The 20252-nt window shown below is 40.5% G+C and overlaps 1 protein-coding gene across 1 annotated transcript in view; it reads left to right on the top strand.

Moving 5' to 3' along the window:
- PTPRR (protein tyrosine phosphatase, receptor type, R) overlaps positions 1–20252 on the top strand; it is a 294565-nt gene that overhangs the window by 88056 nt on the left and 186257 nt on the right. The gene's annotated exons all lie outside the window — the stretch shown is intronic.

Raw genomic sequence — 20252 nt, 5'->3', positions numbered from 1 at the left:
AAGCTCCGCCTCCCAGGTTCACGCCATTCTCCTGCCTCAGCCTCCTGAGTAGCTGGGACTATAGGCGCCCGCCACCAGGCCCGGCTAATTTTTGGTATTTTTTGGTAGAGACGGGTTTTCACCATGTTAGCCAGGATGGTCTCAATCTCCTGACCTCGTGATCCGCCCACCTCGGCCTCCCGAAGTGCTGGGATTACAGGCTTGAGCCACCGCACCCGGCCCTTAAATGTCTTTCTTAAGAGCACACAGTGGTGTAAGAATGGGTAAGTATCAAACCCAAGTCTTTGACTGTAAGTCAACGCTCTTTTCATCAAATCATCCCCACACTAATTGTAGACATATTGTTTGACTCTAATGTAACTTTGAGCATCAACTACTTCCAAAAAGAGATGCTAGAAAAATATTCTCTAGCCGGGAAGGCAAATGATCAGGATGCCTTATCTGTAGAATGGTAAATACTGCCTCGTAGAATAACAATATGATTGTTCTCCTTAAAATGCTCTTTTCGAGAGAATTACTCTGAAGGATTACCTGGAAATAACTTCCTTCTACTATTCAGTAATTATATATTGAGTGCCTGCTATGTCCTAGGCATGATTCTAACCATGGAAAAAAACAGCAGTTAATAACATTCTCATCATGTGAACTCTAGTGGTTTGAACCACTAGAATAATGAAATATGAAATATTGAATGTTATGAATATATTTCGTTTCTCTACTGGATTCCAACACCAAACTAATTTGAGAAAGTGAACCAATTTTGCATTTTGCACTAACCATGTTATTTGAACAGTCTGACAAGATTGAACAACGGAGATCTCAAATGTGGAACTTTTCATTTAGGTGGTCTAAGAAATGTGGGGATGTGCAGTGGCAGACAGCTCAGAACATTGTCATTCATGAGACTTTGCTATACAGATATACAAGCTTGTCACCATAAATATGGAGCAAAAGCACACAGCCCTGTGAAAACTAAAAACTTAAAATGAATAAAACATTTTTTAAAGATTACATAAGCAAAATGTAAATAGATTTATCTCTAGAAATAAGTTTCAGAAATGCTGTATGGTTGCCATATTCTAAAGGTACCATGTGTCCCATAATAACAGCAAAGGTGTCTCTGGTGCCCCAGTGCTAAGTGATATTTTCAGTTAACTGTAGCCTAAGCCCAGGAGGCTGTTATCTATGGCAAAACACAAGGTTCCTGTTCCCTGCAAATGTGCCAGGGCAGATTCAGAAATCAATAACTGCCTGAATATCTAGAAGGCCCACTGATAGAGTCAGAGCCAACATCATTGTAGGCCCTTTTAAAAGTATGATAAAATGCCCGGCTGGGGTTGCCTTTTGAAGAAGAATTGCATGGGAGGGAATGAGCAGCCCCAGGAAAACTTGAAGTTCTTTATGTGTTCAATACATGTCACCTGGGGCCTTTTCAGGGACTATTACAGATGTCACACTTAGATCCACCAAGAGTCTTTCATCAGGTTGCCACATATAAGGCAAACTTCCCACTTGTCACCTTCGATCCAAACCATTGCAATATGCAGCCAAGAGGAAGCATTGTTTGTACTCACCAATTGAGACTTATGGTGGGATTTAAGTCTCTGAGGAAGAACAGTGATGGGAGGGAGACTACTATGTCTTCATTAATCTCACAAGTCATCCTCCTCTGTTCTTCACCTTAAATTGTTGCACTCCAGCTCCTGTTCCCAGGCTGTTTTTCATTTGCTCCCATGAGTTCAAGCTCCACCTTTACACTGATGTCTTCCAGCAACTTTTCTCCAGCCTACCTGGCTGTCTAACAAGTACAAAACTAATCAAACACTGAATTCATCACCTCCATTTTTACCCCCACCCACCACTCCAGCCTACCTGTTCCTGCCCCTCTTGTTACAGTCTCAACAAATGACAAGAGTCAAGACCCACCTTTCCAACATAGAAATCTGAGTGACAACCTCTATGCTTCTGTATCCCTCACTACCATGTTGAATCCATCACCACGTCCTGCTTCTTTTCCTCCTATTTATCTCTTAAGTCCATCTCCCCTCAAAGTCCCTGCCTCATACGGTCAGGATATTTGTCCCCTCCAAATCTCATGTTGAAATGTGATCCCCAATGTTGGAGGTGAGGTCTGGTGGGAGGTGTTTGGGTCATGGGAGCAGATTCCTCATGAATAGCTTGGTGCCCTGCCAAGTAATGAGTTCTTGCTCTGATAGTTCAAAAAAGAGCTAGTTAGTTGTTTAAAGGAGCCTGGCAACTCCTCCGCTCTCTTTTGCTCCCACTCTCACCGGGTAGCATGCCTGCTCCCTCTTCACCTCCCACCATGAGTAGAAGCTTTCTGAGGCCTCACCAGAAGTCCAGCCAGTGCTCATCCATGCTTGTACAGCCTGTAGAACATCAGCCAAATAAATCTCTTTTCTTTATAAATTACCCAGTCTCAGGTATTCCTTTGTAGCCACACAAAATGGACTAACACACTGCCCATATTCTGTTCTCAACACGATCCCTGGGACTATTGTGATATCCTCCTGGTTCCTATCCCCACCACAGCTTTTTCCTCTTAGACCACCTCTTAACCATTCTAACACAAATGTAAATCTTACCATGTCACTTGCAAGTAAACTGCAAGTGAATGTCTAGTCCCATTTCCTGCTATTCCCCACTAAGCACTCTCCATCCTATCACATCAAATGACTTGAATTTCTCCAAATGTATCATGTTCTCTCTAGTTCCCTTTGCCTGAAATGCCCTTTCTCCATAATATTTTAAAATTAAGATAACACTTAAAAATCAGAAGATTGAACATTTTTTAAAAATCTGAATCTTGACCTTCTCTTGAAAAAAAACAAAAACAAAAAAACTGATCTAATAGCATAAAGCCTGCTTCCCCATACAGCAAAAATTGAGCAGAGCTTTGGGGCAGCAGACCCAAGCCCTACTCTACTCACATACTTGTCTAGCCACCAAATGTATTTAAATTTACAATCCCTGATATAGAGAAATGCAAAAGCTCACCAAATCATTTGTTAATGAATCACAGAGCATTCAGCATATGGAGCGACAGGAACGCTATGACATAAATGAATAGTGCTGCTCTAGTAATCAGGAAGTTCTCTGTTATTCTCACCTATTCCAGACATTGAGAGTAACAAATTTGCTAGGATAAAGTTATATCTATTTAGACCCTGAAAGAGAACACTGAAACAGGAAAAGCGATTTTCTTTCAAAATGTGAACATTAAAACTAGACCTGTTGGTGAGTAAAAATAGGAGCTCCAGGCTTTAATATAATTAGAGTGCTTCAAGAAGAACCCCTCAGTTCAAGTGGCAAGCTCTATGTTGGCAGACTTTCTGACCTTAAGAAAGGTTTTAAGATATCTAGGAGGAGTAATGAGGATGAGTCAGAGGCTATAAATATGACTTGAGATAGGAAAGGCTTTCTTAGGAAATGAGAAAGTTTTATGTGGCTACATGCAGGTGAGCCAGAAGGTAGGCCTGAAATGACAGCTTGCCATCTGTCCTTATGTGCTTGCTCTTCAGAACACCAGCCAAAACGAAAATGGTAACACTTGTGTGGGCTGCTCTATTTTGTAGCATTTGTAACAACAGAACACTTTACCCAGAATGAAGCCAGCACATTCCATGGGTGATTAGATGGGTTGGACCCCTGATTTTCTCTGATTATGTCTTCTCTACCTGCTGGCTCATTGAATCACCTTTCAATTTTCCCAACAGCCTGGCTCCTGGTTTACAGAGAATGCCAAAATGATATTTGAAGAGCTTAATTGAGCCTTTACCTAGGCTATTGATTGATGATTATGACTGCTAGTGTAGTAAGACTGCTGGGTTCAAAATCATGAAGTAGTACCTTCTAATAAATTTCCAGTGAAGTGCTTTTAACCTAATTCTTACCATCAAATTCACAAATGAAAATGAATACTCAATTAATAGATTCAACATTTATGCTTTACAATGTAATATAATAGAGTTTTGTTGTTGTTGTTATTCAGTCAAGGAAATAATAGAGGTTAAAGTGTAAACTCTCTGTTCAAATTCCTACTCACTAATGTTCTAAGGAGCTCAACCATGTCATGTAAGCTCTCTGTGCCACAGATTTCTCATCTGTAAAATGGGAATAGTAACAGCTCCTTCTTGTGTTGAGTTGTCATGAGGATTTAAAGAGCTAATACAATAAAGTCTTTAAAAAGTAGCTTGCACATATATTGGCTATTGCCAACACTGTATATGTCAGGCATTGTGCTAGGTACTGAATATTCATTGGTAAATAAAATAGGTACAGTCCTTGCCTTCACGGACCTTAGACTAGAGGATGGCTATAAAAAGTGTAAGATATTTCATAGCTACTTTTATTCAACAATTTCAGGCAGATCATTTGCATGCATAGAGAACTCAGAGCCCTGATTAGCAGCCACTTCTTTTTTCTCTGACAAAGAGATCATATCCCTGCACAAAGATATCCTCCAGCAGAAACACAAAGTGTTGACAGCCTTGTCAGGTGACTATCTTTCAGATGTAGAGATGCTGGTTTGGCGATGGTGTTGTCCATCACTTTTACAGCTTAAAATATAATGAAAGCAGCTTGAGCAACCATGCTAGATTGTACTATTGTTCATGCATATTAATTGCCCTATCCTAGGAGAATACTGATGACAGGCTTTGCCATGTGACTTTGGTCACAAAATGGTAGTGCATTGACATTTGTCATTTCCAGGCAGGGGCTTTAACAGCCAAGGCACAGCTAACCATACTCCTTGCCCTGCCTTTTATGTATTTATTTCAAGTATTTATGGAGTGCCTATTATGGCAGCATGTCAAGGTGGAGCCTCCCTCAGAATGGGGCAATGAGCAGAACTCCCTGTGGACATGGCGTGCATGACTGAGAAATATCCTTTTATTGTAAAGGCTTCTGAGACTTTGAGATCATTTGTTAATGCAGCATAATCTATTTTATTTTAACTCACACATCACAAACAGGTAAATCTGGTTGCTTTCATGGCCAGAAAACATCAACAAATACATCCATATTTCCACCCCAGGCCCTAATACTGCCACAAGAGCATGGTTTTGTGTTTGTTTTATGGCCTTGGTGGATCAGGTCTTGCTGTTCCCTTGGAGGGAAACACAGAGTAAGGAGCATGAGCACTGGACCTAGAGCCAAACTGTAAGATTAAGACTCAACTCTCCCATTATTTAGCTTTATTATATTCAGCAAATCAATTATATCAATCGGAGCCTCAATTTTATTTGGTAAAACAGAGAGAGTAACACCAAAGTATCTGCTCAATGTATCCCAAATTGTTCTTAGGAACCACCTTATAAACCTCGATACTAATGTAGAAAATCATTTCTAGTTCTAGGCCGGGTGCGGTGGCTCAAGCCTGTAATCCCAGCACTTTGGGAGGCCGAGACGGGCGGATCACGAGGTCAGGAGATCGAGACCATCCTGGCTAACACGGTGAAACCCCGTCTCGACTAAAAAATACAAAAAACTAGCCGGGCCTGGGGGCGGGCGCCTGTAGTCCCAGCTACTCGGGAGGCTGAGGCAGGAGAATGGCGTGAACCCGGGGGGCGGAGTTTGCAGTGAGCTGAGATCCGGCCACTGCACTCCAGCCTGGGCGACAGAGCGAGACTCCATCTCAAAAAAAAGAAAAAAAGAAAAAAAAAGAAAATCATTTCTAGTTCTTATGACCTCATAGAAAGTCCCGACTATCCTGCATCTATGAGACCTTCAGCCAACACCATTGATTGACTGACAGACATGACTGCAAAAGACAAGACGAACCTCCTTAGAAGGTTGGTCTGTGAGTGGGAGGTCAGAGTTCTCAACTGATATATCCTTACTTGAAAAACACTTCTCAGTCCAAAAGTGCCATGCAGAGAGAAGAGACTTGATGATAACTTCCCTTGGCTTTTCAAAGAATACATTTTCTTATGCCAAATAATACTACAATAGTCTTTGAAATGCATTGTCTCAGGGAGAAAAACTTAGGTCCTACCATCAGTGAACACAGAATTCTGATGTAAAGGTACATAAATAAATGTATTTATTCCCAAGTTGTATTCACAGTTGCTTCATCATCTCACACAGTGGTTTGCAACAGCCTGAGCATTTTTCCCAGCCCTTGAAATCCCAGGGCAAAGCAGGGTCAGGGTCAGTGAGAATGTCCTTCCTTACTATTCTTCCTCAATAGGAAGACCCCTTTTCAATCTTCCAGGAAATCTTACTGGACAGCATATTTTTATCTTTCTTTCTTTTTTTCTTTCTTTCTTTCCTTCTTTCCTTCTTTCTTTCCTTCTTTCCTTCTTTCTTTCTTTCATTTTTCAAGTATGCATTGAGTGCCTATTATGTGCCAGTCACTGTTCTAGACACTGGATATGGAATAGACAAGTTACTGCCCGGACGGAGCTTACCTGTCTAAGGGGAGCCGATGTTTCGTGTGTCCATAGCTCCCTATGCATGTCTCCATCACAGTCCGCGGTCTCTGGGTACTATATTCATAGGTTTAGACTACAAGATCCTTGAAAATATGAAAGAAGCATATCTCATTAGACTTTGTATCCCCAGCACCTTGCCTGTTGCCTGGAATACAGAAGGTATGCAGTAAATGTTTATTTCAAGTGAGTAAATATCAGGAATTAGAAGACCCGGCTTTCGTGTTGAGTCCCCCTTCCCACAAATGTGAGAAATAAAGGATTTAGTCACATGACACTATCACCATTAAGTGGTTTATTTTGTGAAATTTATAACAAGACAGGTTGTTTTAGGTGCTGCTTTGCATTTGTTGACAGACATAGAAGATATCAGAATTTGAATACATGCAGAAAGCTAACCACATTCTTCTAGCTAATAAGAATCGACATGAATCACTGCATATAATATGCATAAGAAAGTACTACATACTGAGATATAATCCTAACATGGCCAAGGCTAAGCCTGGGAATGATTATGGCCAGCTGAGTAACCTCTCTTCCTTCCAACAGCCTGTGGTTTATGAGTCTTGTGGAAATGTGCAGAGAGAAAAATGAATCCAAAATGCATCGAATTCTCTTTCCGTTTAAAGATATTTTCTTCCACTTACCCCATTCCCAAGAGAGGGCCACTTAAACGTAATCTTTGAATATTGCAGGAGTTAGTATAACAAACTATATGCAGACTGAAGAATGTGTTTTTTCTGTAAGATGATATTAGTTCAGGGACTGAGGAACAAAAACGACAAGTAAGAAGTTCCCAAAGGACAAAGGAGCAGATTAAGAGGCAAGAAAAAGAATGTGGAGACAAATTTCTAAGGCATATTATGTCATTTACACTATGTTTAATTACTAAAGAAGATGTGACAATTTTATTTATCAAATCTATTTATTAGATACTGTTATAGACTGAATATGTATGTCCCTCCAAATGTCATATGTTGAAACCTAATCCCCAATGTGGGAACTTTGGTAGGTGATGAAGCCATGAGAACAGAGCCTTCATGACTGGGATCAGCGCCCTTATGAAAGAAATTCTGGTCTGGGCATGGTGGCTCACGCCTGTAAATCCAACACTTTGGGAGGTTGAGGTGGACAGATCACTTGAAGTCAGGAGTTCAAGTGAACCTGGCCAACATGGTGAAACCCTGTCTCTACTAAAAACACAAAAAATTAGCTGGGTGTAGTGGTGGGTGCCTGTAGTCCCAGCTACTTGGGAGGCTGAGACAGGAGAATTGCTTGAACCCACGAGGCGGAGGTTGCAGTGAGCTGAGATTGCATCGCTGCACTCCAGCCTGGGCAACAGAGCAAGACTCTGTCTCAAAAAGAAGAAGAAAAAAAAAAAAAGCTGTGTGGTGGCAGGCATCTGTAATCCCATCTACTCAGGAGGCTGAGCCAGGAGAATTGCTTGAACCTGGAAGGAGAATGTTGCAGCGAGCCGAGATCATGCCACTACCCTCCAGCCTGGGTAACACAGGGAGACTCTGTCTCAAAAAGAGAAGGAGGAGGAGGAAGGGGAGGGGAGGGGGAGGGGGAGGATAGGGAAGGGGGAGGAGGAGGAGGAGGAGGAGGATTCTGGAGAGCTCCCTTACCCTCTCCACTGTGTGAGGACCCAGCAAGATGACAACTGTCTATGAAGCAGGAAGTGGGCCTTTACCAAACACTGACTCTACCAGCACTTTGATCTAGGACTTCCAGCTTCCAGAACTGTGAGAAATAAATTTCTGTTGTTTTTAAGGCACCCAATCTAGAGTAGTTTGTTATATCAGTCCAAAGTGACTAAGATACCTATTATTCATTTATAAAGTACCTACTGTGCTAGACACTCTCTTAGGAGCTGGAGAGACATGGACCCTGCCCTCCAGTAACTTCTATTCTGGTGAGGAAAACAGAAAATAAACAACTAAACCAGTAAATATGGTGATTGTAGATCATAATAAATGCCATGAAGGTGATACTAGAGAGCCATGCCCAAGAAAGTATCTGGGGAGGGGATAGTGCTAGATGAGGTTTGGCTGTAAGAAAAGGTGTCCTGCGGAGTTAACATCTGAATCCAAGTCTGAACCATAAGAAGGAGCCCACTGTTAATGGCTTCAAGTGGAAGAACATTCTAGGAGGGTGGAAGAGCAAGACCAAAACCCCCGAGGCAGGTGCAGGTTTGGCATGTTCACGGGACAGAAAGCAGGCCAGTGTCACTGGCAGGCAGTGATTAAAGAGTAGAGGAGGTAGGGATCAGATCCAATAGAGCCTCAAGGATGAGGCAAGGATTTTAGATTTTCTTCTGGAGCTAGTGAAAGTCACTGGAGAGTTTTGGGAGAGTATTGACATTATCTGGAGCAAAGGACTAGGGAACGCATACATGTTTTGCAGCCCCTCCTATCTCAGAGTATTCATGTCATTAGTGTCTGTTGAATGTATTTGCAAATCAAAATCAAAGCACAGAGATTGACGAGTTTACATGTGTTTCTAGGGTGCCCAGGACAGAATATTTTAGATTAGAACTGTTTGGGGAAAACCTTGTCTCTAATTGTACCTAGCTGCGTGCATCCTGTCATGGTGCTGGATTCTTGGTCCTGTATGATTTATAGCAAGTGTTTCCTAAGTGCTATTGAGTAGCAATTTCAAGGAGTTCCCAGAAGGGGTTGGGAGCAGATGAGGCAGCAGTGCTCATTAGCACAAGTTGTGCTCAGCGTGAGCCCCATCCCTGTCACTGGGCTGCAATGAGATGGATGTAAATGTCCGGCCCTTCCCACCTTCTTCTCACCTTTCCCACTATCACCATTCCATTTGCACCTCACTGCTTCTCTCCACACCCTATTAGCACTATTGCATTTCCGGATTAATTGGAGGAAAAGTGTTACCAACATTTCAGCTTTCTTCTCAGCAACAATCTAGGATTTTGATAACACTGATATTTCTCTTGCTCTCCTATCTGTCCATATCCTCCTTCCTTCTCTCCCTCTCTCAGCTCCTCCTTCTCTAGTAGAGGCTCACTCAGGACTCCAGAAAGTTATTAAAAATGTTTAAAATCCCCTGTGATAGAGAAATGTAGTTTCTGAAAAAGAAGATCAATCATCAATTTATGTAAATCATGGGATGACGACTTATAAAAACTTAAAAAGATTTTATAAAAAGAGAGTTGTAATATGTTTTCTAACCCAAAAACAGCGGGATTGCTGCAATGCCAGCTGTAATGTGGCGGCCACTTTGCCTTACGTGGTTATTTTATATCCATTGCTTCTTCCCCCAATTTATTGAAGACTTTTTTCATACCAGGCACAGTGCTAGATACTGAGGGTGCTATAAGACGGTAAAGACACACTTCCTGCCCTTTAGAAGTAAACATTCAATGTGGCGAGAGGGAGCCCACAAGGGAGCACCGTGCAACAGAGTCTGTCTGTAACAAGGATATTAAAGAGGTAACACTGAGGAATGAGTGGGAGAGTAATTCCAACCCCAGGCCTTGAGGCGGTCTAATAGAGGAAAAGGGATTTGAAAAAAGACCAGATGACTCCATCTCTAAATGCTTTAAGGCAGGCCCAGACCTCTTTTCTCCATTAGCACTAAATCCATATTATGGGTGGTAGAGGGCTGATTCTGGCTCTGTGGGATCAAGAGGTATGTGTTTGGATTTGGATGCAGTTTGCACATGCAGCAAGATTGTATAGTGATTGTGAGTGGGCACTCTTGAGCCAGGCTGTCTGGGTTGCAATCCTGCCTCCGTCACTTCTCTGTAAGTGAATTTTGACAAGTAACTTAACATTTCTTTTTCTTTCTTTTTTTTTTTTTTGAGACAGAGTCTTGCTCTGTCGCCCAGCCTGGAATGTAGTGGTGCAATCTTGGCTCACTGCAACCTCCACCTCTTGGGTTTGAGCGATTCTCTTGCCTCAGCCTCCCGAGTAGCTGGAACTACAAGCACCCACCACCATGCCTGGCTAATTTTTGTATTTTAGTAGAGACAGTGTTTCACCATATTGGCCAGGCTGGTCTCGAACTCTGGACCTTGTGATCCACCCCCACTCAGCCTCCCAAAGTGCTGGGATTACAGGCGTGAGCCAACGCGCCCAGCCTAATTTAAGATTTCTACTCAGCTTTCTTGACTGTACATGGAGCAATAATATTGCCTACCTAGTAGGGTTTTTGTGAGGAGTATGTAAAGCACTTAGAATAGTCCATGAAATCTTAATAAGCACTTAAGATGTTCATGATTGTTAATTCTAGCAAGCCCACTGTCAAAGCAGTATGTGAGAGTCAGCTTTGTTTAGTCCCAATGGAACGGCAATTTTTTTCATCTTTACTCTTACACAGATGTCCCTCCACCCCCACCAACCCCACCCCAGGAAGGCATAGCCTTGTTCTCTAGCACTGGAAGGATAAGGAAAGCAACAAGAAGAACCAGCAGCTGGCACCACCAGACACACTGTGGCTTCTGCCTGTACAGGCAACTACTAAAATCAGGGTCATTTGAGGGACTGCTGATCCATTTGGGAACAAGCATTGTCTGTAATCCAGGCTGAAATATAGGTGGGATAGTATTTTCACATGTATGTTAATGCTCTTTTGAGACAATCAAATACATTTTTATTTAATTCCCTTCACAGTAGCCTTTAGCTACCGTGGTTTCTTGATGTAGATAATAAACTTTATAGTATGATTATTTCTTACATTTTAAAAAATAATTAAAGGATTGTCCTGCTCAAAATATGTATTCCTCTAATTGAAAAAGTATTTGTTTCTACTTGAGAAGCATTTACCAAAAAAAGAAAAAGAAAAGTATTTGTTAAGTGGTTACTATATGGTAGGTGCCATGCTAGGCTTTAAGGACATAAGAGTGGATGCAATACAGCCCGTCTCTTAAAAGACTTATAATTATGCAGCTACAACACAGCATGCCGAGCTGCTGTGTAAGGACTAAGCGATGTTATAAGGACACAGAAGAAGAGCGCCTAACCCGGGACGGCTTCCCAAATAAAGTCTGTCTAACATTGGAACCTTTAGCCCAGAGTAGTGTATCAATGCTAAGGGTTCTGTGAACCGTTGTTGAGGAAGGAGGGGTTTCTTTTCCCAGGATGAGAAGAACCCTGACTCATACCTTCCCCTTGTGTCTCTCTCACTGCCCTGTTGCCGCCACTACTTGCCCCTCCTCAGAGCCTCACCACCCACCACTATGGCCCCCTAGACAGTTGAACTAGGGCTCACAGGCCAAGCGGCACATCCCGCTTACAAGACATAGAAGCAGCCCCTCTCTGTCTAGTTCTGCCCTCACTGGCCCTCTCTTGGCTGCTGCTGGCCCCATCTTCCTGCCTCTGAGTCCTCCGTGTGCTCCTACCTCTCTCACATAAGGAACTGGCCCCTGGAAGGCAGCTGCCACCTCCCTAAGCAAGGTCAGCCCTTTGTTCTCTTCCAGAGAACTAGGCCATCTTTCTTGTTGCCCCACACTGCAAGAACTGTAAGGGAAGGAAAAGGGAGCTCCAAGCTAAGCCAAGAGGGTTAGGAAAGGGAATAAGTACAAGTTGTTTAAAAAAAAAAACACAGTAACATAAAATAAATGTAGGGCACTCTGGGAATATAGAGGAAGGAGCTGATAATTCTGACACTGTTTCAGAATTAGATTCAGGGCAGTTTTACTGCTACTCATTCGCTCTACTTTCCATGAGATACGGTGGTCAGCTAGGCTGATGCTTCCATGTCACTTGACACCGTGTCCGTGTTTCTAGAGAGTGGACATTTCTGTCACTGCTCTGCCCTACTGTGGGTCAGTGTGTTTCAGGAGCCTGCCATCCTTTCTTTGGTCAATCTCTTGTTTCACTCTTATTCTAGTTTAACTAAAAGGTAGTCTCAAACCGCTCAGTAATCCTGTAGAACTAGTCATGTTATTTCAGAAAGAAAAGCAACAACTCTCTCTCTGTGTGTGTGTGTGTGTGTGTGTGTGTGTGTGTGTGTGTGAAAGAGAGAGAGAAAGAGAGAGAAATTTGGGTTGCTGAGGGAAAGGCAAAGAAAGTGAAACTTAAGGGAAAAGGAGGTAAGCCCCCAAAATGCTTGGTTTCACTTGACTTTTTACTTTAATTGGGCTTTAGAGGAAAGGGTTCTACCCAAGGATGGGAAATGCACACCCAAGAAAAGGTCTAAAAAAGGATTATACCCTATGACCTTGATTTTATTAACGTTATGCTCTAATCAACCAATAAGTTAAGAGATGAGAGGACATTTCAATCAATTACGGTCATATGAAGTCGAGGTCTTTTTCCATAGTGGCAACTTTCTAAAGGTCAAAAGAGCATTTTAAAATGCTTTCTTTTGGATGCATTTATTGGCAACCCTGCCTTGATATTGATGGATGGAGTCATTTAATTTCCTTCCTCTGCATTCATTCAAATCCTGCCTGGAAGGTGGGAGGAGTTATTTATATAAATGTGAGCTGGGAGGGAGGCGGCTCCACGGCTTGTCATCTAATTGCATGCAGAATCCTGGCACCTCTTGCTGCTTCCCCACCATGTGTCTGATACCAGAGACATGAAATTATGAATAAATGAATAATTGGCTCAGCCTCTACAGGACATGACACATGTTTTTCATGAATATTATAATTATTATTTTTTATTTGAGAGGAAATTAAACCTGAGTTCTGGCATTAATTTCCACTGTCTTCCTCTGGCAGCACAAATTATTTGTTTCTACAACGCAGAAAAACATAGCTCTCTTTGTGGTATGTTTTGTAAGCCTAATCCATTTTCTAGGGAAATCCTTGCTGTCTGCTGTTGTTACCACTCACTTGTATGGATTCCAATTGATAATTCCAGACTGTTCAGGTTTTACACCACTTTCTGTATTCTCTGTTCTCCATGTTAGGTTAAAGTGTCATACGTTCAATATGGCCTTTCCTTTGCATTTTCTGCGACATCCAACACCATGCCTTATATACAGTGATGCTCATTAAATGCTTATCAAATAAGTAATAGCTTCCTGGAATGTTAAGGTTGATCTTTCTACCAGCATTTGGAATTCTACACGTTAACCACAGAAATCAGACATATCAACAAATACTTCCTTTACTTAATAAACACATAGGTTTCTCCCCACTCTCTCCCTCACAGAGTAAGCTCCAGCTGCACTAGCCTTTCTGCTAGCTCTTAAGCATACCAAATGTATTCCTGCCTGAGGTCAAGGCAATAAAAGAGTGATCACAGCTGGGCACGGTGGCTCACGCCTGTAATCCCTGCACTGTGGGAGGCCGGGGTGAGCAGATCACAAGGTCAGGAGTTCAAGACCAGCCTCGCCAACATGGTTGAACTTCATCTCTACTAAAAATTCAAAAAAATTAGCTGGGCGTGGTGGTGTGTGCCTGTAATCCCAGCTACTCAGGAGGCTGAGGCAGGAGAATCGCTTGAACCCAGGAGGCGGAAGTTTCAGTGAGCCAAGATTGTGCCACTGCACTCCAGCCTGGGGCACAGAGTGAAACTCCGTCTCAAAAAAAAAAAAAAAAGAAAGAGTGATCGCTTTCAACATGTTTTGCATTTATATGGGCAATGTTGACAGATGTATCTCTTGAAAGAAGCACATCTCCTTTCTTGAAGGACATAGTCCTGTATGGACAACCGGTCTAGTATTTTTTCTTCATTAATCTTTTTGCATTCACATTTACTTTGGAGTGCTAAAGAAAAATGTATTTTGATGCTTGTTAAAACAGTAAGCAAAACTTTATTCAGGACCACTGCATTTGATGTCAAGACAATTGTGAAAGATGAGAGAAATCGTGCTTAACTCTGAAGACAACAAAGGCAGCTGAGGACTTAACAGCCAACAAGGACAGTGAAGGGTCAGTGAATAGTAAATTACTATTACTATTACTATTACTATAGGAAAAGTGGAGTGTTATGATTTTTGCTAAAACAACAGACCTCTTGCTGAAGGCAGGCTAAGGACTCAAAGAATGAGGAACTTGATTGGAAAATGAAGGTGATAAGATACCAAGTGGGGATTCTCTCTAAAGTGGCTTAACAGGATTCTTGCTGAAACTCATCTTGCCTGGCCAAAAGCAGAACCCAAGGATGAGACCTCATTGAAAAAAGAGTGGTCGGGCCTGGTGGCTCACGCCTGTAATCCCAGCATTTTGGGAGACCGAGACGGGTGGATCACAAGGTCAGGAAATCGAGACCATCCGGGCTAACACGGTGAAACCCCGTCTCTACTTAAAATACAAACAATTATCCAGGCGTAGTGGCGGGCGCCTGTGGTCCCAGCTACTCTGGAGGCTGAGGCGGGAGAATGACGTGAACCCAGGAGGCGGAGCTTGCTATGAGCCGAGATCGCTCCACTGCACTCCAGCCTGGGCGACAGAGCGAGACTCCGTCTCAAAAAGAGCTCGTCTGAAGTTTTATCAAGAAGAGAGTCTCTGTTAGGAATCTCTCTCAGTCTTTTCCCAGCCTATTGAGTATCATTTTCTGCCAAGACAATAGAACAGAGTGGTGTCTAGTGATTATTTTTAAGCAAGTCATTATTATGGTCTAAATTATAAATGTCAAGCCTTGTTATTGATATATGCAAAAAATTTCTCACCCCTCCATACATTTCTGGGCACAGCCAGTATGCTTTCATAAAAGATGTTGCATTTCTCTCATATTATTTCAACCTATTTCTAATATTGTTTACCCCAAATATAAATATAGCTTTTTATTTTTTCTTTAATTTTTTGGTTTAAGGTTTCAAAAAACAGTTGATCTTTTCTCACATTTCATAAAATTAGATGGTTGTAATTGAAGAACTTCTCTTCATGACTGTAGTTTAGACTGAACACAGAAAATATCTTTACATTATTCTATGATGTAGAAAGTGTACACATTTATATTATTGGACAGTTTAATGCCATTGTACAAATAGGTTTGACCAAAAACAACGCATGAAGAGGCAATGTGTATTCTCGGCCATCATCCCTTTCTGAGTCTCTGTATTCTGTTCCAGGATTCCATGCAATTCTTCCATTCTATGCCCAAACTACCCTTGGTCTTCCCACACTGCTCTTTCTTTAAAATCCTCTTCTAGATATCATGAAGACCAAAACACCTGAATCAGATTTACACAAGACAATAGTGACTTGCTGGTCTACATGTTATGAGACATTTTTATTCTGTAGTAGTCTCGGGCAATGTGTAATAAATTGAAGTGAAAATTTTGAGCAGATGGAGTCTTCCAGCAACCCCTCAAATTACAGCTCATTGATTTGTAATTTTGACTCCACTTCTGACCCTGATGATAAATGCTTTGCAAAAAATGTGAAGCGCATAAACGCACAATTTGACCATACCTCTATGGGCCAATGTCTATTTTTCCTATTTATCCTCTTTATTCTTTTTTTCTTTTTTCTTTTTTTCTTTTTTGAAACAGGGTCTCACTCTGTCACCCAGGCTGGAGTGCAGTGGTGCAATCTCAGCTCAATGCAGCCTGCGCCTCTTCGTGCTTCAGCCTCCTGGAGTAGCTGGGACTACAGGCATGCGCCACCACGCCTGGCTAATTTTTGTATTTTTAGTAGAGATGGGGTTTTACCATTTCAACCAGTCTGGTCTCGAATTCCCAATCTCAAGTGATCTGCCCACCTTGGCCTCCCAAAATGCGGAGATTACAGGCATGAGCCACCACACCCGGCCTCATCTTTATTCTTTACCGTATTTTATTCTTCCTCTTCTGTGGAAGACTGTGAGCTCCTTGTAGACAGGGTTCATACTTCTCCATTTGTGTACATGTTTTTAGAATTCAATCACATTACAAGCTTGAATAAGGCTCTTATCTTCGCTGTTGTTCAAAAGTAGAGAAAAGACAAAAAATCTAAAATTGATCTTTGGTTTACCATGTTTTTTTTTTTTTTTTTGGAATAGATACCTGTGAAGTGAGTTTTTAAATCATTATTTATTTTATTTTTTCTGAAAATATCTTTAATATGAATATCTTAAAATTGATTGAATATCTGTTACCTTTAAAGTGATTTGGTAAATCTTGGTAAAGTATTCTATAAGATAGAATGAAACAGGCCTCTAAGGCAACGTGACCACTATGAGCCAACCGTGACTTAAATCACTGTAAGACATAAAAAGACTTCATAATTTTCAATCATATTAGCCTCATTCTACATAAAAAAAACTTCATAATTTTCAATCATATTAGCCTCATTCTACATAACTCCTTTCAAGATTCTCAAGTTCAATCTTCTTCTGTAATGATCTCTAATAATTTTCAAATAATATTAGATTCCAAATAATTTCAAGCTCTCTGAAAACTGTGAGAATAATGCTGTCATATTCCCATAGTACGCTTATATTCATCTAGATTCCCTATTGTTAATATTTTACATTTGTGTTATCAGCTACTTATCCTTCTCTCTCTTCTTCTTTCTCTTTCTCAGTAAGTAGTTGATAGATAGAGGCACATATCTGTGTGTGTATGTTGCATCAATTTACTTTCTTCTTTTTTTTTTTTTTTTTTTTTTTGAGATGGAGTTTCACTCTGTCACCCAGGCTGGAGTGCAATGGTGTGATCTTGGCTTACTGCAACCTCTGCCTCCTGGGTTCAAGAGATTCTCCCGCCACAGCCTCCTGAGTAGCTGGGATTACAGGTGCGCACCACTACACCTGGCTAATTTTTGTATTTTTAGTAGAGATGGGATTTTACCATGTTGGTCAGGCTGGTTTCGAGCTCCTGACCTCATGATCAGACCTCCTCGGTCTCCCAAAGTACTGGGATTACAGCCGTGAGCCACTGCGCCCGGCCAACCAAATTTACTTTCTAGTACGTGGTAGAAGGCAATAAAGTTATAAACTAATTTTCAAAAGATAATTTCAGAAATCTATATAAGAAAGCTATAAATGGTTTAGATAAAATAAACTAAGTGACACATTACGTTATATGTGTGTGTGCCTGTGGGTCTGTATCAAATATCTCTCTTATTGACAAACATATCTCTTGAAATATTCACATCTCCTTTCTTAGAGGATATGGCACTGTCTGAACAACAGCCTGGTGTTCTTCAAAACAATCATTTTGAACCGGCATTTCCTTTGGAATCACTCTCGATCTTTTCTCAGCCTCTTGAGCGTGACTGTGTATCAAAGTAGTAGAGTGGCGCCTAATAGTTAGCTCTTGAGCAGATCATTCAACCTGGTTTAAGTTGTGAATTTTGACTCAAAAGTAGATGAAAATGAACTACTTGAGAATATATTACAGATGTTATGGCTCTTTACCCCTAAATAGTTCGGTGTATGGTTCCTAAGAACAAGACCATTCTCTTTTATAACCATAAAACAATTATTAAAATCAGGAGAATAACATTGATACAATACTATTCTTAATATACAGACCTTATCCATTGGCATCTTTCTCTACTCTATCTTTTGTAGCAACAAAAGGGAAAAAGTCTGCAAATATTTGATTTTTACTTAATTTTTCATATATTTTAAGCTATTTAAATAACTTTTAAAACTTTTAAAACACATTAAGGTGTTTGTGGGCTGCCATGTATCAAACTTTAACATATGTATTACTAGGCTGGGCGCGGTGGCTCAAGCCTGTAATCCCAGCACTTTGGGAGGCCGAGACGGGCGGATCACGAGGTCAGGAGATCGAGACCATCCTGGTGAACACGGTGAAACCCCGTCTCTACTTAAAAAAAATACAAAAAGCTAGCCGGGCAAGGTGGCGGGTGCCTGTAGTCCCAGCTACTCGGGAGGCTGAGGCAGGAGAATGGCGTAAACCCAGGAGGCAGAGTTTGCAGTGAGCTGAGATCCGGCCACTGAGTCCAGCCTGGGAGACAGAGCGAGACTCCGTCTCAAAAACAAAAACAAAAAAAACAAAAACAAAAACAAACAAACAAACAAAAACCATATGTATTACTTTTTAAAAATAAAGTGACCTTAAAGTGTCTTCTGCTACCTTATTGAATTAAAAAGCATAACATATAATAGTATTCATTCATTTGTCCACCCATCCATTTAGCAGTACTAGTAGTGCTGGACATCTATATAGCACTGAGACAGGATGAGACATTAACAGGATGAGATGACCTGTTAATAGACTGTGATAATTCTATAAATATTGCAGAATTCATAGAAATAAACCTAGAAGCTGAGGCTGATAAAACACTACAACTGGCCAGAATCATTCACTTAAAATCAAATCATCTTCATCAATTTCTGGATGATTTTGTTAAAATCAAACATTATAACTTAGAAGTTGGAAAACATGGTTTCTATTTTAAAATATTTTAAAATAAATACCATTTTTCTCTTGTTATTGAGATTTTACATAAGATTTTGTATTAAAAAAAGGTTCTGTTTCTAATAATGCTTAAAAATAACTTATCTAGACCTGTAGTTTCTGGATGTTTTTGGTCACACATCAAATATGTTTTTAAAAACTTTTTATATCTCTAATGCGTATGTGTTGGTTTATTATAAAAGTATATACTAGTATACTAGTATTACATGTTTATTATAAAACTTACCAAAAATAAAATTTTAAAGAGCCAAATAAAAATAAATATAAATAAATTTTGAATAGTTTTTTTTCACTTCAACGAATTATCTTGAACAATCCTTGGGGTTCTTGCACCATGCTTTCCTTGGGCCGGGACTTATCTTCAAGGCTGAACTATTTTATGTTTTATTATCTTTTCCAGGTTATTGTTTTATGGTGGTGACTACTACTATAGTACATAGACCTGTATAAAGGTCATATTTTTCTTGAGGAATGTTCATTTATTTCCATATTTGCATATATTCCTAGGTAAGGATGATTTCCTGGGATGTACTCATTTATTTCATATTTGTTTGTAAAATTTATGCACTACAGTGTGACTGTTACATTTTTTGCTTGTCATAAAGTTTAAGATAAGACACTACAGGAAACATTTGTGCTAAAGGTAAAGAATAATGAATTAAAGAGGTGACTAAATGAAAAGCTATTTTTACCGTAAACAATGCCACTCACTCAGTCCTCCTAGATGATGATTTTACATATTAAGAAGATATATATAACTCAGGAAAGAGTATTTCTTCTAAACTAGTTGTAATTTCATGTTCATCACAATATGTGATAAGGAAATAAGGAAAAAATAAAACAGCTAAAGGCTATATATGTGTCTGTCAAACATTTGTAAAATTGTTTAGGCCATAGCACTTGGAAGTTAACTCGATTATCAGATGTCTGAGGCAAGTGCTGGTGCTCTTCATTTTTATGTGTCCTAATGTGAATTTGTAGAAATAAGAGCTCAAATGTGTGTTAAATGAATGTTAGTGGGTTAATCAATGAATGAGACTTTACATCATTTCCAACTTCAAAACAGATGATCTCCACTGTAAGCTGGGGACCTCCCTGTTGGCAACTGCCAAACATCAAGCAGTAGAAATCTCAATCTGGGAGTTCAGATTAACAGAAGTAACAACCTGAATGCTTAACACATACAAGCTACCAGAACTTTTATATTCTCTTTGAAGTCTCCATTTTCATGATGCTAAATCTGTCCCGCCAGGTAGTCTCATACATCCATACTTTCCTCACACTCCTTATGTTAACAGTAAATTCAATTATGACGATCTGACTTCTGACATTTTAAAACCGTTTGGTACATCAAGTACTGTATTACGGTTTTCTTTACATTTCCTTTTTTTTTTTTTTTTGAGATGGAGTCTTCCTCTGTCGCCCGGGCTGGAGTGCAGTGGCCGAATCTCAGCTCACTGCAAGCTCCGCCTCCTGGGTTTGTTTTTTTTTTTTTTTTTTTTT

The sequence above is a fragment of the Colobus angolensis genome, unplaced genomic scaffold (assembly GCF_000951035.1).
Source record: "Colobus angolensis palliatus isolate OR3802 unplaced genomic scaffold, Cang.pa_1.0 Scaffold80, whole genome shotgun sequence".
Taxonomy (NCBI): Eukaryota; Metazoa; Chordata; class Mammalia; order Primates; family Cercopithecidae; genus Colobus; species Colobus angolensis.
Note: the sequence above shows the minus strand (reverse complement) of the source record. Positions and strands in the feature narration are given on the sequence as shown.